Source organism: Pongo abelii, chromosome 19 (assembly GCF_028885655.2).
Source record: "Pongo abelii isolate AG06213 chromosome 19, NHGRI_mPonAbe1-v2.0_pri, whole genome shotgun sequence".
Classification (NCBI taxonomy): domain Eukaryota; kingdom Metazoa; phylum Chordata; class Mammalia; order Primates; family Hominidae; genus Pongo; species Pongo abelii.
Genome location: NC_072004.2, coordinates 78,903,504 through 78,922,095, shown reverse-complemented (window position 1 = coordinate 78,922,095; position 18,592 = coordinate 78,903,504). Strand labels below are relative to the sequence as shown.

The 18,592-nt window shown below is 50.6% G+C and overlaps 1 long non-coding RNA gene across 1 annotated transcript; it reads left to right on the top strand.

Annotated features, from left to right (window-relative positions):
* The first annotated feature begins 9,176 nt into the window (after positions 1 to 9,176).
* On the top strand, positions 9,177 to 10,219 carry LOC134760599 (uncharacterized). Its single transcript, XR_010138372.1, has 3 exons — positions 9,177 to 9,233; positions 9,797 to 10,024; positions 10,144 to 10,219. It is a non-coding gene; the product is annotated as an uncharacterized LOC134760599 (long non-coding RNA).
* Positions 10,220 to 18,592: the final 8,373 nt, after the last annotated feature.

The window sequence follows — 18,592 nt, the reverse complement described above, 5'->3', positions numbered from 1 at the left end:
GATCACCTGAGGTCAGGAGTTCGAGACCAGCCTGGCCAATATGGTGAAACCCTGTCTCTACTAAAAATACAAAAAATTAGCCGGGTGTGGTGGCACACCTGTAACCCCAGCTATTCGGGAGACTGAGGCAGGAGAATCACTTGAACTCAGGAGGTGGAGGTTGCAGTGAGCCGAGATTGTGCCATTGCACTCCAGCCTGGGAAACAAGAGTGAAACTCCGTCTCAAAAAAAAAAACGGAAAACAGAAAACAAACAAAAAAACAACCATTGGATCTCGTGAGAACTCCCTTACTATCACGAGAACAGCAAGGGGGAAGTCCGCTCCCATGATTCAATTACTTCCCACCAGATCCCTCCCTCGACACGTGGGGATTACAATTCGAGATGAGATTTGAGTGGGGACACAAAGCCAAGCCATATCATGATGGAAATGTCTGTCTAACATAAATATAATGAGAGCTGCATATATAATTTTATATTTTCTAGTAGCCATATTAGAAAAAGTGAAAAAAGGTGTAAATTCATTTTAATATATTTTATTTAACCCAGTATATCCAAAATAGTACCATTTTAACATGTAATCAATATCAAAATTATTATTTCTTTAACCCCTCCACCCCCTTTTTTAAGAGATGGGGTCTTTCCCTGTCGCCCATGCTGGAGTGCAGTGGTGTGATCACAACTCACTGTAGCTTCCAACTTCTGGGCTCCAGTGATCCTCCCACCTCAGCCTCCTGCATAGCTGGGACTACAAGGGTGCAGCCACCCCACACACAGCTCAAAAATTATTAATGAGGCATTTTACCTTCTTGTATGTGCCAAGTCTTAAAATCTAGTGTGTATTTTACACATCTCAATTCAAAGGCTCAATTTGCAACAGAGTGAAATGTAGTCTTACTAAAGCAATAAAGTTGTGTTGAATATAAAAACATTTACACTGCTTCCATTTTAAAATTTTATATTAATTAAAATTAAGGCCAGGTGCAGTGGCTCACACCTATAATCCCAGCACTTTGGGAGATCAAGGCTGGCAGATCACTTGAGGTCAGGAGTTCAAGACCAGCTTGGCCAACATGGTGAAACCTGTCTCTATCAAAAAAATACTAAAATTAGCTGGGTGTGATGGTGGGTGTCTGTAGTTCCAGCTACTCGGGAGACTGAGATGGGAGAATTGTTTGAGCCTGGGAGTCGTAGGTTGCAGTGAGCTGAGATCGCACCACTGCACCCAGCCTGGGTGACAGAATGAGACCTTGTCTCAAAAAAAAAGTTAAGTAAAATTAAAATTTAGTTCCTAAGTCACACTGGCCGTATTTCAGACGTTAAGTAGCCACAAGTGCTGGCTGCTCAGTGCAGACCTGGGGTTAAGATCCTGTGGTAGGTTTTGAGACTGAAGCTGAAGGCAGTTTCTCTATTCACACCTCCAGCCCAGGCCCCCCTGGGCTCCTGGCTCACACCCAATTGCCTTCAGACACATCTGTCTGGGGTCTGGATTATGACAGTGATGATGCCAACGAGGGTGATGAAGAGCCCTAGACCCCAGGAGGTCACCCTGCCGTGGAAATGCAGAATCCTAACTTTGCAAAGTACTTTAAGGCTCACCTAGGGACGGTTACCTCCAGCTGGGATCCTGGACCCCTAGGGGTCTGTATTAGTCCATTTTCATACTGCTATGAAGAAATACCTGAGACTGGGTAATTTATAAAGAAAAAAAGGTTTAATGAGCTCACAGTTCCACACGGCTGGGGAGGCCTCACAATCATGGTGGAAAGTGAGGGAGGAGCAAAGGCAAGTCTTACATGGCAGCAGGCAAGACAGCGTGTGCAGGGGAACTGCCCTTTATAAAACCATCAGATTGGGCCAGGCGCGGTGGCTCACGCCTGTAATCCCAGCACTTTGGGAGGCTGAGATGGGTGGATCATGAGGTCAGGAGCTCAAGACCATCCTTGCTAACATGGTGAAACCATCTCTACTAAAAATGCAAAGAATTAGCCAGACGTGGTGGCAGGCACCTGTAATCCCAGCTACTCGGGAGGCTGAGGCTGAGGAGAATGGTGTGAACCAAGGAGGCAGAGCTTGCAGTGAGTGAGATGGCGCCACCGCACTCCAGCCTGGGCCACAGAGCGAGACTCCATCTAGAAAAAAAACAAAAAAAACCCCATCAGATCTCTTGAGACTTACTATCATGAGAACAGCATGGTAAAAACCTGCCCCTATGATTCAATTACCTCCCACTGGGTCCTTCCCATGATATGTGGGGCTCATGGGAACTACAATTCAAGATGAGATTTGGATGGGGCCACAGCCGAACCATATCAGCGTCCTTAAAGGTGCTCATGAGGGTCTGATGACTGTTTTCCAGACCTCAAAATATCTAACAAATCATACCTTTACCAGACGTGTGTGTCTGCCCAGGGTAACAGCAGCAGCATAGCCTATGCTTTCAGCTGTCAAGAGAGCAGTTCAGGTTGATAGCCCCAGTTCTCTCCATCCGCATCACAGGCCCGGCTGCTTCTGTTAACTCTGCAGTATTTCCTGAGCCCCTTTGCCGCCAGGCATGTGCACGTCGGGGCTTGGGCCATGAGCCAGCCGGGGTCCAGCTCCCATAGAGCCATATTCTGCACACGCATCTGGGTGCCAACAGACAACAAATAAATGTGAGTCGGGGATGACGCTGCTTCCTGGAAGAGTACATGAGGCAAGGGGGTCAGGGAGAGGAGGGAGAAGGGTGCACGGATGGGCTGTTTGCTCTAAGGGTGGCCAGTGGGAAGCAAGGCCCCCTGGGAAGCATGGAGGACCCCCGCAGACCTCTGGGACTGGGCTTTTCAGGCCAGGCACCGGCACCCGTTGCAGTGCCTGGGCCTTTGAGAGCCCTGTAGGAGTTAGTGCGGTGCGCACACTGTCGCTGCAGTAGAAACCTTGGTTGTTAGGGCGTTGGAGACAGGCTTTCACTTTTTAAAATGCCTTATTATTATTTTTTGAGATGGAATCTTGCTCTGTCGCCCAGCCTGGAGCGCAGTGGCGCAATCTCGTCTCGCTGCAACCTCCGCCTCCCGGGTTCAGGCGATTGTCAAGCCTCACCCTCCAGAGTAGCTGGGACTACAGGCGCGCACCACCACGCGGCTAATTTTTGTATTGGCACCTCAGGTGATGAGCCCTCCTCGGCCTCCCAAAGTGCTGGGATTACAGGCGAGAGCCACCACACCCGGTCTAAACCCCTTTTTATAAATTACCCTGTCTAAGGTGGTTCTTCATAGCAGTGAGAAAACAGACTAATACACATCATAACCGAAAGGTCCACTAGACGGTGTTAGTCTAGAGTCTAAACAAACCATTCTTACCTCCAAGACGGGGGTCTCCCCATGTTGGCCAGGCTGGTCTTGAACTCCTGACCTCTAGTAATCCACCCGCCTTGGCCTCCCAAAGTGGTGGGATTACAGGCGTGAGCCACCAAACCCAGCCTTGCCTTCTTATTATGTAGCATACATACATAAACATGATATCTAATAAAATACATATGTAAGTTATGGAGCATAATACGAAGCGAGCACCCATAAACCCACCAGCCATCACCCTTGCCTCCAGCTGTGTCCTTCTCTTCCCACCCCCATGCTCCCCTCTACTCCCCTGAATGCTGGTTTTTTCGTTTTTGTTTTTGTTTTTTTTTTGTTTGTTTTGAGATGGAGTCTCACTGTGTCGCTCAGGCTGGAGTGAAGTGGCACGATCTCGACTCACTGCAACCTCTGCCTCCCAGGTTCAAGCAATTTTCCCTGCCTCAGCCTCCCAAGTAGCTGGAATTACAGGTGTCCGCCACCATGCCTGGCTAATTTTTGTATTATTGTTGTTATTATTATATATTTTTTGAGACGGAGTCTCGCTCTGTCGCCCAGGCTGGAGTGCAGTGGCGCGATCTCGGCTCATTGCAAGCTCTGCCTCCTGGGTTCACGCCATTCTCCTGACTCAGCCTCCCAAGTAGCTGGGAGTACAGGTGCCCGCCACCATGCCAGGCTAATTTTTTGTGTTTTTAGTAGAGACGGGATTTCACCGTGTTAGCCAGGATGGTCTCGATCTCCTGACCTTATGATCTGCCCACCTCAGCCTCCCAAAGTGCTGGGATTACAGGCGTGAGCCACCGTGCCCAGCCTAATTTTTGTATTTTTTAGTAGAGAGCGGGTTTCGTCATGTTGGTGAGGCTGGTTTCGAACTCCCAGCCTCAGGTGACCTACCACCTCAGCCTCCCAAAGTGCTGAGATTACAGGTGTGAGCCATCGTGCCCAGCCCTGAATGCTGTTATTATTCCCTTAAAAAAGTTTCAGTACTGGCCAGGCACGGTAGCTCATGCATGTAATCCCAGCACTTTGGGAGGCCGAGGCAGGTGGATCCCCTGAGGTCGGGAGTTCAAGACCAGCCTGACCAACATGGAGAAACCCCGTCTCTACTAAAAATACAAAATTAGCCAGGTGTGGTGGCTCATGCCTGTAATTCCAGCTACTCAGGAGGCTGAGGCAGGAGAATCGCTTGAAACCTGGGAGGCAGAGGTTGCGGTGAGCCGAGATCACACCATTGCATTCCGCCTGAGCAATAAGAGCGAAACTCTGTCTCCAAAAAAAAAAAAAAAAAAAGTTTCAGTACTTTGTATGTATCTCTAAACAACACACTAATGAATTTTTCTTGTTGTAGAGCTTTATAATAACAATACCACCTGCGTTTGAATTCAAGGGAAATGAAAACACATCAGTGCAAAGACCTGCACCCAAGGCAGCATCCTTCAGACTCGCAGAGAAGTGGAAGCCACTCAAATGTCATCAGCTGGTGAATGGATGAACAAAATGTGGCATATCGACATAGGTGGTTATTTGGCAATAAAAAGGAATGAGGCTCTAATATATCCCACAACAAAGGGCGAAACCCCCAAAACACTGTGCTAAGTGAAAGAAGCCAGACCCAAAAGACTACATATTATAAGATTCCATGTACAGAAAATGTCTAGAAAAGTCAAATCTATAGAGACTGAAGTAGATGAGTGATTGCCTGGGGCTGGGGGTAAGAAGAAGGAGAAGTAACTGAAAATAGGCTTGAGGTTTATTTTTGGGGCGATAGAAACTTCTTTCTCTCAATTATGTTTCTGAGACTTTTTTTGTCATTGTGTAGAGCTGTAGTTCATTTATTTTCACAATTCTATAATAGTCTGTCACGTGATTATGTCACAATTTATTTCTCTGATCTCCTGTCAATGGACATTTGAGTTACTTTTTGTTTTTTGCTATTACAAAATGATTTGCCGGGAACATTTTGTACATGTCCCCTTGGTATACATAAGCAGTTTTATGTCTGTCGAATCTAATAGCAAGATATCAGGGCTTGTAAATTGTATGCCTTTTTTCATTCCATTTTTTAGTGGTTCATTTTTATTGTATTTTACAAGAAGCATTATTCCCCAAACAAACTGGAAATCAACACAGAAACAAGACAGGTCCTCCACCACAGTTTGAGAGAAGTACTGCTGTAGGGAATACACTGAGAGTAAGGTCACTGGGCCAAGGCTATGCAGGTGTTCAAAGGTATGCAAAAGTTCAAGGGTATCCAGATGTCAATTGCTTTCAAAATAGTTGCACTGATTTGCACTCCCGCCAACAGTGGATGAGAGTTCCCACATTGCTCCACAGCTTCACCAACACTTACTATTGTCCAATTTTTAAATTTTTGCCAATTTGAGGGGCATGACATTTTCATTCCCTTGTTGCCGATGAGGTTCAATATCTTTGCATATGTTTACAGGACATGTGTGCTTTCTCCTCTGTGATATTCCTGTTTGTGTTCTTTGCCCATTTCTTTTCTTTTCCATACTGATTCTTAAGAGTTCTTTATATATTCTTGATATTAATCCTTTGTCATTTAAATGTGTTGCAGATATCATTTCCAGTCTGTGACTTGCATGAATTTCTTTGGTGGTGGTAGGGGGTGTCTTTTGATAAACAGAAGGTCTTTCTTTGAATGCAGTTGGATTCTATCTCTTTTTTCTTTTTTGGCCAGCTCCTCTTCACTCATGCTGTTTTCCTGGGCAAAGCTCCTGCATGGCCCTCATCAAACCGACAAGCCTTTTTAAATCTGCACCCTGCTGCTTCCAGCCTCCTCTCAGTCCCACTTTATACTCAGTAGTTTATTCCAGAGCTGATGTTTTCACCTCTGAGTCTCTCTGCTGCAAAGACCCTCTTTTGTCTGCTTGTAGAACCCCCGAGTCATTCCTCAAACCCCACTCTGGCACAACCTCTGCTTCTCAGAAGCTCTTCCAGACCCCCAAGGCTGAGTCACTTCTTCTATTCAGTCAGCCCCAAGCTGAGCATCGGATGATTGATAGTATATAGGTTTTTCATTACCAAAATGGGACAATTAGGCTGGGCACGATGACTCATGCCTGTAATCCCAGCACTTTGGGAAGCCGAGGCAAGCGGATCACTTGAGGTCAGGAATTCAAGACCAGCCTGGCCAACCTGCAAAATCCCATCTTTACTAAAAGTACAAAAATTAGCTGGGTGTGGTGGCGGGCTCCTGTAATCTCAGCTACTCGGGAGGCTGAGGCAGGAGAATCACTTGAACCCAGGAGACGGAGATTGCAGTGAGCGGAGATCATGCCACTGCACTCCAGCCTGGGCGACAGAGCAAGACTCCCTCTCAAAAAATAAATTAATTAATTAATTAAATAAAATAAAGATAAAATGGGATAATCACTACTTTTAATAAGTGAAATTTATTTAATGTTAATTTTACATTTCAAAAAATGAGATTCTTTAAGAATGGGATGCTTGGAAGGGGAAAACAATCGGGAAACGCTGCTCTCTGGCCAGTAATGTCTCTGGTATCCTTGACATCATCCTGCCCACATCCGAACGTTTTCAAGGACAGAAGCTCACTACTTCTGTGGGCTGAGCCACTGTGGTTGTCAGAAACTGCTTTCTTATGCTAAATGTGTCTCCTGCCTCATCTTTAGGTTTATTGTTTTTCTTCTTTTTCTTTTTTTTTTTTTTTGAGACAGAGTCTCGCTCTGTCACCCAGGCTGGAGTGCAGTGGTGCAATCTCAGCTTACTGCAACTTCTGCCTCCTGGGTTCAAGCAATTCTCCTGTCTCAGCCTCTCAAGTACCTGGGATTATAGGCATGCGCCACCAAGCCAGGCTAATTTTTGTATTTTTAGTAGAGACGGGGTTTCGCTATGTTGGCCAGGCTGGTCTTGAACTCCTGACCTCAGGTGATCCACCCACCTCGGCCTCCCAAAGTGCTGGGATTACAGGCATGAGCCACTGCCCCAGGCCAGGCTTATTGTTTTTCACTGTGCTTTCTAGAGAAACAATGAGTCTTTTCTCTTTGACATGGCCACTCTCCAAGATGAGAGGTAGCAACCATGTCTTTGTTTTTTTTTTTTTGAGATGGAGTCTCACTCTGTCACCCATGCTGGAGTACAGTGGCACAATCTCGGCTCACTGCAAGCTCCACCTCCTGGGTTCACACCATTCTCCTGCCTCAGCCTCCACAGTAGCTGGGACTACAGGTGCCCGCCACCACGCCTGGCTAACTTTTTGTATTTTTAGTAGAGATGACGTTTTACTGTGTTAGCCAGGATGGTCTCGATCTCCTGACCTGGTGATCCGCCCGCCTCGGCCTCCCAAAGTGCTGGGATTACAGGCATGAGCCACCATACCCGGCCACAACCATGTCTAAGCATGTCTCCTTTTCTCCAGGAGAAACACAGTGCCCTCAGTGATTCTCGGGGAGAGAAGTTCTCTGTATCCTGATGCTCTGTCATCCTCTCATGAATGGACTGCAGATTTTCCACATCTCTCCTAAACTATGCTGCCCGTATTTAAGTAAAGCCTGTAGGCTGGCCTAACAAGCGCAGAGGGAGCCCTGGTCCACTTAATGCAATTCCTTCCCTGGGTGCAGCCGGAGAGGGCTGAGGTTGTTCTGGCAGCCTCCTCACCTGCTGCGGCTCATATAGAAACTGGGAGTCAGGCCGGGCGCGGTGGCTCACACCTGTAATCCCAGCACTTTGGGAGGCCGAGGCGGGCGGATCACGAAGTCAAAAGATCGCAGACCATCCTGGCTAACACGGTGAAACCCCGTCTCTACTAAAAATACAAAAATTAGCCGGGCGTGTTGGCGGGCGCCTGTAGTCCCAGCTACTCGAGAGGCTGAGGCAGGAGAATGGCGTAAACCCAGGAGGCGGAGCTTGCAGTGAGCAGAGATAGCGCCACTGCACTCCAGCCTGGGCAACAGAGCGAGACTCCGTCTCAAAAAAAAAAAAAAGAGAAAAAAAAAAGAAACTGAGAGTCAGTGCAAACCCTCAGATCTTTTCCATATGAAAAATGGCCAGTTTGTCGATGTGCATCTGACTTCTCCCTTTTAAATGCTGACTGTCAAGTTCAATCTTAATTTCTTTTGACTCACTCAGCAATCCCATCTTAACTTTCACGTCTCGTTTTAGCTCTTCCCCCCAGTTTTCGGTCAAGCACAAACTTACTAAGCAAGATGTTGTTTTGTGTTGTTTTGTTTGAGATGGAGTCTAGCTTTGTCACCAGGCTGGAGTGCAGTGGTGCGATCTCAGCTCATTGCAAACTCCACCTCCCAGGTTCAAGTGATTCTCGTGCCTCAGCCTCCCAAGTAGCTGGGATTACAGGTGCCCACCATGATGCCTGGCTAATTTTTGTATTTTTAGTAGACATGGGGTTTCACCATGTTGACCAGGCTGGTCTTGAACTCCGGACCTCCAGTGATCTGCCCGCCTCAGCCTCCCAAAGTGCTGGGATTACAGGTGTAAGCCACTGTGCCCAGCTGTTAGGTGTATTTCACCACAGTAAAAAACAATAAATTACAAAAAATGATGACATGCCAGGGACAATGCTGTGTGGTAACTCGTCTGGCCCTGTCTCCAGTGTACCCTGCTATAGGATGTCAGGCCCGGAATCCCAGGAAGCAGGGGAGGAGAGGGAGGTACCTCTTCATTCCAGGCCCAGGATACAGCCCAGCTCTGCCGTGGCTGCGGACAGTGACAATCTATCTCTGCCTCCCAGGCCAGGAACATGTGAGTAAGCTTTGACTCATATCTGTCTTTTCTCCTATTGCCTAATCTTGCCTGGTCTTAATTAAAAATGTCTCCTTCCCTTTCTTACACTCACTCATTCCTCTGCAGGTTTTCACCGAGACCTACGAAGAGCAGTCACTGACCCTGTGCCCAGACACCTTGGTGAGCAGGGACAGCCTGGTCGCACTGTTATAGGAAAGGGGTCCCGATCCAGACCCCAAGAGAGGGTTCTTGGATCTTGCTCAAGAAAGAATTCAGGGCGAGTCTGCAGTGCAAAGCAAAAGCAAGTTTGTTTAGAAAGTCAAGTGGTGAAAGAACAGCTACTCCATAGACAGAGTAAGGCATTCTCAAAAGTAAGAGGAGGAATGCGTCCACCCTAGGTACAATGCTTGTATATATACAGGATAAAAAAAGATCATGGGGAGATGTGCCCTGCTACAGGGTTTGTGATAAAGGATTCCTTTTTAAAATTACCAAATTTTGCAAGAATCAACATTATTATCTTTGAAGCAAAATTAGGAATGCCTTTGTTCTCAAGATATCGGGATATCTGGACACTCCCAAGTTTGGGTTTGTTAGTAAACATTATTAATTCATTTCCTTAACTGTAAGCATCTAGAGGCTGGGAATACCTTTCTGGGAATGCAAGTCCCAACTTCATTTTCCTAGCCCTCACTCAAGATGGAGTCGCTCTGGTTCAAATGCCTGTGACACCACCTCTACAGGCTCCCGGGATGTTTAAACAAGCCACTCCCAGAGAGGTGATGCGGAGGTGCAGGGCAGGCCCTGAGCCCTGGCCACAGGCGATGCTTAAGCTGAGCCCTGAAAGGAGGGCTAGGAGTTCAGCAGGCGAGTTTTTTAGAAGATTCACATTTCAAGCAGAAGGTCTGGAAAGACGCGCTGACCGATCGGCAGGAGGCCATGAGCTGTGGGTGATACGGAGACTACAGGAGGTGAGGCCATGGAGCTAAGGCGGGTTCAGACTTCCTCCTGAGGGCAACAGGTTTTTAGCTGGGGAGGACCATGACCAAATCTGCTTTTCCCAGTGACCTCTCTGATCTCTTTGATGCAGTGTAGATCTGTGCTTAGCAAACTCAGAAGGCCCTGTCACCAGCAGCAAGGAAGAGACCCCACGACTGAGGGCAGTGGTAGGTTTAGGGGCTGGCTGCAGGTGGGACCGAAAGGGGTGGCTGTGGACTGGCTGGCTGTGGGGGGGGGGGGAAGAGTGGAGGGGGTGATGATGCCTTCTATGAAGGAGGGTAAGCAGATGAAGGATTTGGGTCTTGGACATGCTGCTAGTTTGGCTTTGATGGTGCAGGTCCTCTGCTATGATGTGAGTGGCTGTGCCCACCAGTTCCTCTTCTCACTCCCTTCTAGGGCTATGAGATTTGTGACCCTTTCCTCTGCCTGCCTCTGCCCCTGCCCGTTGGGACCCTGCTGGACCAGGCATCCATCCTATGGAAATTTCCATGAAGCGTTTACCTCCCTGTCCCCCAGGCATTGGGTGAGTGGCAGGTGAGAGCTGCTCACAGGGCATCAAAGGGGTTCAAAATAGCACCCAAGGCCGGGCATGATGGCTCACGCCTGTAATCCCAGTACTTTGGGAGGCTGAGGCAGGCGGATCACCTGAGGTCAGGAGCTCAAGACCAGGCTGGCCAACATGGAGAAACCCCGTCTCTACTAAAAATACAAAAATTAGCCGGGCGTGGTGGTGTGCGCCTGTAATCCCAGCTACTTGGAGACTGAGGCAGGAGAATCGCTTGAACCTGGGAGGCAGAAGTTGAAGTGAGCAAGATTGCACCATTGCACTCGAGCCTGGGCAAAAAGAGCAAGACTCCATCTCAAAAAAAAAAAAATTGCACCTAAGCCCAAGCCCAGAAGGTGGCCCCGAACCTGGGCCTTCCTTTGAAGCCAGGCCTGGTATTTGCCAAGATCATGCCTCCTTTCCCCACGTCACCAACGTTAACTGCCCTCCATTAGCCAGTGCTGCCTGGGCGCTGCGTGGGCGCTGGTGTGTGAAATGGCAACGTGAGGCCGTGTCTACTGAGCCAGGCATCTTAGTGCTTTACACAGAGAAGTGAAATCTCCTAGCAACCCTGTGAGTTAGGTACCATTTGATTCCCATTTTTCAGATAAGGAAACCAAGGCACAAAGTGGTTGGTAGGTGGACTAAGGTCACCCAACAGGTGGAGGCAAAACGGGACACGTGTTCCCACCAGGAGCCACCAGCTGTCCCTCCTTCTCCATCCCACAGATTGCGTGAAGCCCTGTGCTACTCCGGCTGGACGGTATCAAGTGTCACATTCTTTGGAGCCAGGATGTTCCTCCAATCCTTTAATCCCAAATCTTTTATTTTGTTTGTTTTGTTTTGTTTTGACAGAGTCTTGCTCTGTCGTCCAGGCTGGAGTGCTGTGGTGCAATCTCAGCTCACTGCAACCTCTGCCTCCCGGGTTCAAGTGATTCTCTTGCCTCATCCTCCCGAGTAGCTGGGACTACAGGTGGGCGCCACCAAGCCTGGCTAATTTTTGTATTTTTTGTTGAGACGGGGTTTCACCATGTTGGCCAGGCTGGTTATGAACTCCTGACCTCAAATGATCTGCCTGCCTCAGCCTCCCAAAGTGCTGGGATTACAGGCATGAGCCACCACGCCTGGCCTAATCCCAAATCTTAAACCTACTTTTCCTGGTTCTGCCCTTAGTGAAATCAAAGATCCCTCCACTGCTGTCCCTGTGGGAACGTGGACAGGGATGACACCTCTCGCCAGCTCTGGGTGGCCCCTCTGGTCCTGCCCTTTGCTGCCCAGCTCCTCAAGTCCTCCTCAACACCCTCTTCTCCAGCCCTGCTGCCACTGTCCCCACCTGAGTACAGACCCTCATCATTTCCCACTGGGCCCCCTCTTCTGGTCCCCCTAGTCCCTCTCCCTAGTCCATTTATTTATTTATTTATTCTATTTTGAGACGGAGTTTTGCTCTTGTTGCCCAGGCTGGAGTGCAATGGCGCAATCTCAGCTCACTGCAACCTCTGCCTCCCAGGTTCAAGCGATTTTCCTGCCTCAGCCTCCCAAGTAGCTGGGATTTCAGGCATGCACTACCACACCCGGCTAATTTTGTATTTTTAGTAGAGATGGGGTTTCTCCATGTTGGTCAGGCTGGTCTCGAACTCCCGACCTCAGGTGATCCGCCCACCTCAGCCTCCCAAAGTGCTGGGATTACAGGTGTGAGCCACTGTGCCCGGCCCCTAGTCCATTTTTATACACGGCTCTGAGGATGCTCCAATCTGACCACAGCATCTGCTCACTTAGCGCCCTGCCCCGGCGTCTCATCACCTTGGGGATAAAATCCACACTCTAAGAGTGAGTGCAAAGTCCTTCCTGGCATGGCCCCTGCCTCCTCCATTTCCTCAGGCCTTGCTCTACCATACAAGTCCCTCTATCAGTGCCTCCCGAAGGCCAGCTCCCTGGCAGGGCTGATAGTGATAAAATGTTCAGTAGTCAGCAATAAAGAGGGAAAAACAGCAACACTGATTTATAGATATGAAATCAACCAGTGTATCAGCCAAGCTGCCAGCATTCCTTTCTTGGTCACAATATCTTTTATTCCAAACACCCTATTTATTTTTTGTAGTTAAGATCGTATTACTTCTTTTGTAAAATGGTGGTGAGAATAAGGGACTATTTTTTTTTAATGTCCATACTTGACAAACTAAAAAATGTTTGCAACTCTAGTAAGACTCCACTGGGAGCTCAGGGGCTGGGGTGCCTGATCTGGCCCTAAAACCCCATGACACTGACCTGGTGCCTGCGTGATTCTTCCTCATGGTTCCCAGACAGGGGCCAGGAAACGGAATGAAAGCAGCCACTCTCTGAAGAGCTGGAGACCATCATCTGCCTCTGGAAGCCCAGGGAACCTCGGCTCAGACAGAAGGACAGAGACTGAGGGAAGGGAGAGAGACTGTGACAGAGAAGCAGAGGAGGGTGACAGAGTCAGGGAGGAACAAAACAGCCTGCAGTGGGAGCAGAGACAGAAATGTGGGGGACCCACAGGGAGGGGAGGGAGGGGAGGGGAGGGAGGGAGGGAGGGACAACTGCCGTCCAAGTGGCCGTGGGAGCCTGGGGCTGGGAAGAGGCACCCTCCTCCTGTTGGCTTCTCATACAGTCTCTATCAGGGGACCTAGGACACAAGAAGCAAATTCATCTTTGGGTCCACCCTTCAGCTCTAGAAGTCTAGGGCCTGGCCAGGTCCTCTGAAGGGGTCTCTGGCCCTGGCAGCTTCCTGCCCCACTGTGTGGCCCCCCAAGCCCTTCTCAAGAGCCCTTCAGTAAATAAATTCACTGGAAGACATCAATGATGGGTCATAGGAGGTGTTCCTAGGGGAGAAAATGACATTTAGTTTTTAGCTTACTTGGAGCCATTTGCTTGAAGAAGCACCTCTTGGCCGGGCGCAGTGACTCACGCCTGTAATCCCAACACTTTGGGAGGCCGAGGTGGGCGGATCACCTGAGGTCAGGAGTTCAAGATCAGCCTGGTCAACATGGTGAAACCCTGTCTCTACTAAAAATACAAAAATTAGTTGGGTGTCGTGGCATGTGCCTGTAATCCCAGCTGCTTGGGAAGCTGAGGTGAGAGAATCGCTTGAACCCAGGAGGCGGAGGCTGCAGTGAGCCGAGATCACACCACTGCATTCCAGCCTGGGTGACACAGTGAGACTACGTCTCAAAAAAAAAAAAAAACACGAAGCACCTCTTGAGAGAGTTTTTCATGCAGATGTCACAGGCAAAATGTCTCATGTCGTGGGGAATGTGGCAGTGGACTTCTGGGGCCAGGCTGAGGCCCCCACGTGCCGTTCCCCTTGGGAGCAGGGCAGCGTGGCTGGGTTGACAGATGTGCAGAGGAGGAGAGAAGTGGGGGCAACGCTTTCTCTCCGATGGTCAGCTGGCGGGAAAGGCTCCAGGGGCTTCTGAGGAGAGACCCTAAGAGGAGTCTGGATGGGCCTCGGCTGGGGGAGGCTGGTGCTGACCTGGCACCTGGGCACTGTGGGGGTGCAATGGGAGACAGCGTGGGAGGTGTCATGGGGGGGTCTTTACACTGGGTACTAAAGATCTTAGGAGCCTGAACTACCTGATGTGGGGCAATCACATTTGCTGCTGTGTCCAGGCAAGGAGGAGCAGCTGGGCTTGGACCCCACGGTGACATGAAGTGGCCAGGACTGAGTGCTGAGCCAACGTGAGCCCCAGGGGTGCTTGGATTTATCAGCTGAAGAAGGGCCTATGGAAGGGGAGAAAACAATCCTCCAGACAGATGAGAGCACTCAGTCACATCCACCTGGACCTAACATCACACCCCAGGCTGTGCAGGGGCACACACAGAACTGGAATGGGTAATGACTTATTAGAGCCTCATTCCAACAGCTGTGGGCCCTGGAATCTAAGAACCCACCTTTGGAGAACATGTTTGGGTCTGAGAGCTTTGAGGCCAGGCCTTGAGACAAACCCACTCAGAAGCCCTGAGCTACTTTTGCTGTTAGAGTAGGAGGGCCCTGCCCCTGCTCCAGGAGCCGCCCCTTGATCCCTGGAAGAGCAGGAAGCACTGACTGACCCATAGGGGCGATGAGTCCAGAGGCTGAGATCAGCTGGAACCGGGCCACCAGCTGAGCGTGTGATTCCTCTGGCTCCAGGCCACCTCTGAGGGTCTCCCAGTGGCTGGGAGGGATTAGAGGACTGTGGCTTCTTGAGTGAGGGAGCCTCTGCGTTACAGTCACCGTGCCCTTTGAATCTAATCTGCTCTCGACAAGAATCAGCTGACCTGATAGGCATGCTCAGGCAGGAGGCAACAGCCAGGGCCAAGAGAAGCATAAAGGATGGAGTAGAGGAGGGAGCAGAGCAGGGTCAGGTGAAACCTCTCACTCAGGACAATTGTGCAGCTGACTTGCTGATACCTTGGAGGAGTCACGAAGTTCAGTGTGCCCAGTTGGGGCATCTTCCAGGCTGTGGCTCCATCGCCCTGCAGTTTTGGCTCAGAACAGCCACCACATCCTCACTGCTCTCCTGGGATGAGAAGCTGGGTGGAGATCCAGGGGCTTGGTGTGCGGCCAGAGCTGGAGCAGCTTCAGGAGCCAGGTGAAACCTCAGAGCCTCACAGGCTTTGAACAAAGTGCAGGAGTCCCAGCCCTGCCGTTTATGGCGGGTTCATGGAGGTGATCGGTCATTATCAGCAGTATGTTCACTCTGCTGATATCACCCAAGGCCATGATCATCCCTTACCCCAGGCCTTGCACACTTGCTTCCCTGTCCTAGACAGCCGGGGCTGTTCCTGCTCTTCGCTGCCCCTGGCACTCACAGAGCAGCTGACCGACTGACCTACCAACTTAGGGAGAAAAGTGGGGAGGTGGGGATGGAGGACACTCTGGGGATACATCCTCTTTGTGATTTCCTTCCTGGAGGACAGAGGCGGCCAGGGCGATGCAGTGCTGGGGCTGCAGTACCTCCGCTCAGCCACAGCACTGGCTGCAGGGCAAACCTTCAGGACCAGACGAGGGGAGCTTGGCCTGATGTCCAGGTTCGCTGGCATGTGAGGGACGTGGTCAGGCACAGCGACAGCCATGGGTCTGTGGACGGTTCCTGGATCCCAGGAATTGCTGGTGGGGTCCCTCATACACACCTCACGTCTTCAACCTCTGCCCTCTCTGATGGCCTGTTGGCACTCCTCCGATCTCTGCACACTCGGTGACTTTCCCCTTTGATGGGGACAGGAGTGGAGGAGGGCAGGGCAGGATGGAGACACCATGCACATTCCTGCTCAGCGCCTTTGCCCTCCCTCTTCCATCCATGGGAGTCCCCTCCCCTAGACCTTCATGTGGCCCGCGCCCCCACTTCTCCCTCCTAGAGCCTTCCTAGTGCCCCCAACAAGTGCCTGCCCTCGCCTGATGCCCCGTTTGTCCCCTTCTGCTTCTTCTTCATGCTGCTTGTTAGGTTGAAACATAACATCTGTGTTTCAAAACACGTGCAGTCAGGTTTCTGTGCATGTGTGTGTGTAGATATAGACTGTGGTGCAATCTCAGCTCACTGCAACCTCCGCGTCTTGGGTTCAAGCAATTCTTGTGCTTCAGCCTCCGAGTAGCTAGGACTACAGGCGTGCACCAACACGCCTGGCTAATTTTTTTTTTCTTTTTGTATTTTTTTAGTGGAGATGGGTTTCGCCATGTTGGCCAGGCTGGTCTGGAACTCCTGGCCTCAAGTGATCAGCCTGCCTTGGCTTCCCAAAGTTCTGGGATTACAAGTGTGAGCCACCGCACCCAGACGTTAGTTTACTTTTTAATTCCCTGTCTACCCACTTCTTGTAAGTTATATGAAAGCAGACACCAGGGCCTAGGATAAGCAGGTGCCAGTAAGCCTTTGTTGGAAGAAAGGAAGGAGAGAAAACGGACCTCCTCTGGATGGGATCCTTGGCTCCTGTGTGCTGATGTGCAGCCTGTGACCCGGCTCTGCACTGCTCCTCTGGCTCCAGGGAATCATTATGGAAAGGGCGACATCCCCAGAGGGCTGCCCGGGAATGAACTGGGCGTCTGGGGAAGCCCATTCCTTTGGCTGCCTCTTGCCTTTGGCGCCCAGGGCTGCTGTGCCACCTCCTTTGTGAAGCTGGTCCCCAGCCCTGCTTATCAGCCCCATGTCCCATTCCCTTGGGCCCAGCAGAGGTAAAAGTGGCTAAGTGGCTTAACTGGGCCGGGCGCGGTGGCTCACGCCTCTAATCCCAGCACTTTGGGAGGCCAAGGCGGGTGGATCACCTGAGGTTGGGAGTTCGAGACCAGCCTGACCAACATGGAGAAACCCTGTCTCTACTAAAAATACAAAATTAGCCAGGCGTGGTGGTGCATTCCTGTAATCCCAGCTACTTGGGAGGCTGAGGCAGGAGGATCACTTGAACCAGGGAGGCGGCGGTTGCAGTGAGCTGTCATTGCACTCCAGCCTGGGCAAGGAGAGCAAAACTCCATCTTAAAAAAAAAAGGTGGCTTAACTGTCCTCGCTGTCATGGCCTCTCCATCCCTCTTGCCCCAGTGGTATTTGGCTCTTTTGTCTGTCTTGTTTTTCCCAGACTGACCAGCCTTGGGGTTAACCAGGGGCAGGGTGACAACTCACAGGCAATGACGTCCCTCAGCCTCCTTCCCCCCACATTCCAGAGGCTGCAGGTGACTCAAGGTCTTCGTCGGTGGCGCTGGAAGCCTTGCAGGTGCCCTGCCACATGGCCACTGTGCTGCTGGCTGCCCTGGTGGGTCCTGCCGGGGCTACTGCTTTCCTGTCCCCTCCCCCGAAGCTGGGAGATGGATTTCCTCCCTGAGTGATTAATTGGTCTATTTTAAGCTCATCAAAGTAGCCTCGCACTTTCAAGTTCCTCAGGGAGCAGGCCCGGAAGATGATACCCGCGGGCTTAAGGCTGCTCCCACTGCAGGATATGGGGTCGGGGGCTGTGTCTGTCAATTGTGAGGTCCCTCAGGGCAGGCCCCCTCCTGAGCTGGACAGGGCTTGGCTCCTGCGTGCTGATTCTGCAGGCTGTGGCTTAGTTCTGTACTATTACTCTGGCTCCGGCAAATCCTCATGAAAATAAGCCTGGGAGCCCCGAGGGTTGCAGGTTAGCCCCCTACAGCCTTCCCTCGCATCATCCTTGCTCCTCTAGCCAGGGACACCCCTGCCTCCTCCCTGACTCTCTGCCGGGTTAACACCTGAGCATCTTCTGGCTCCATAATTCTGTGTCATGACCCAACACGGCCTCCCTGACGCTCACATATGGGTTGAGGGCCCTCCTATGCCCTGTACCTAATCCTCCTCTGTAAGGTGGTCAGAGAGGGGCTTGGGCAGAGTAGTTGCAAAGGCTCTCCCCGAATCTCTGTGCAGCTCCCCTGACTGAAGGCCTGTGAGAACAGGGTGGTGCCTGTCTTGTTCACTGTTCCCCAATATCTCACCTAGTGCCTGGCACAGAGAAGGCACAAAAATAAAACTTTCCCAAGAATGAATGGTGTGCGTTTGAATCTTATAGTGTCTGAGGACTGGGGATCCATCTCTTATCCCTTTGTATCCTCTGCTGCCCAAGGTCAGGGCCTCTGCCTGAAGTCCCTACTGAACGAGGGTTAACTGGTTCAGAGATGAGGGAGGAAGCCATTGCTGGGAGGGGCTAGAACTGGAGGAGGCCCCACCCCTGCCCTTCCCGCACCCGAGCAAGAGCAATAGGATTGTCAGATGAAACACAGGACATCTGCTCACATGTGAGGAATACATCTTTTTTTAAGACAGATTCTCTCTGTCACCCCAGGCTAGAGTGCAGTGGTATGATCTTGGCTCATTTCAACCTCCACCTCCTGGGTTCATGCCATTCTCCTGTCTTAGCCTCCCCAGTAGCTGGGATTACAGGCGTCCACCACCATGCCCGGCTAATTGTTGTGTTTTTAGTAGAGACAGGGTTTCGCCTCATTGGCAGGCTGGTCTTGGACTCCTGACCTCAAGTGATCCGCTCACCTTGGCCTCCCAAAGTGCTG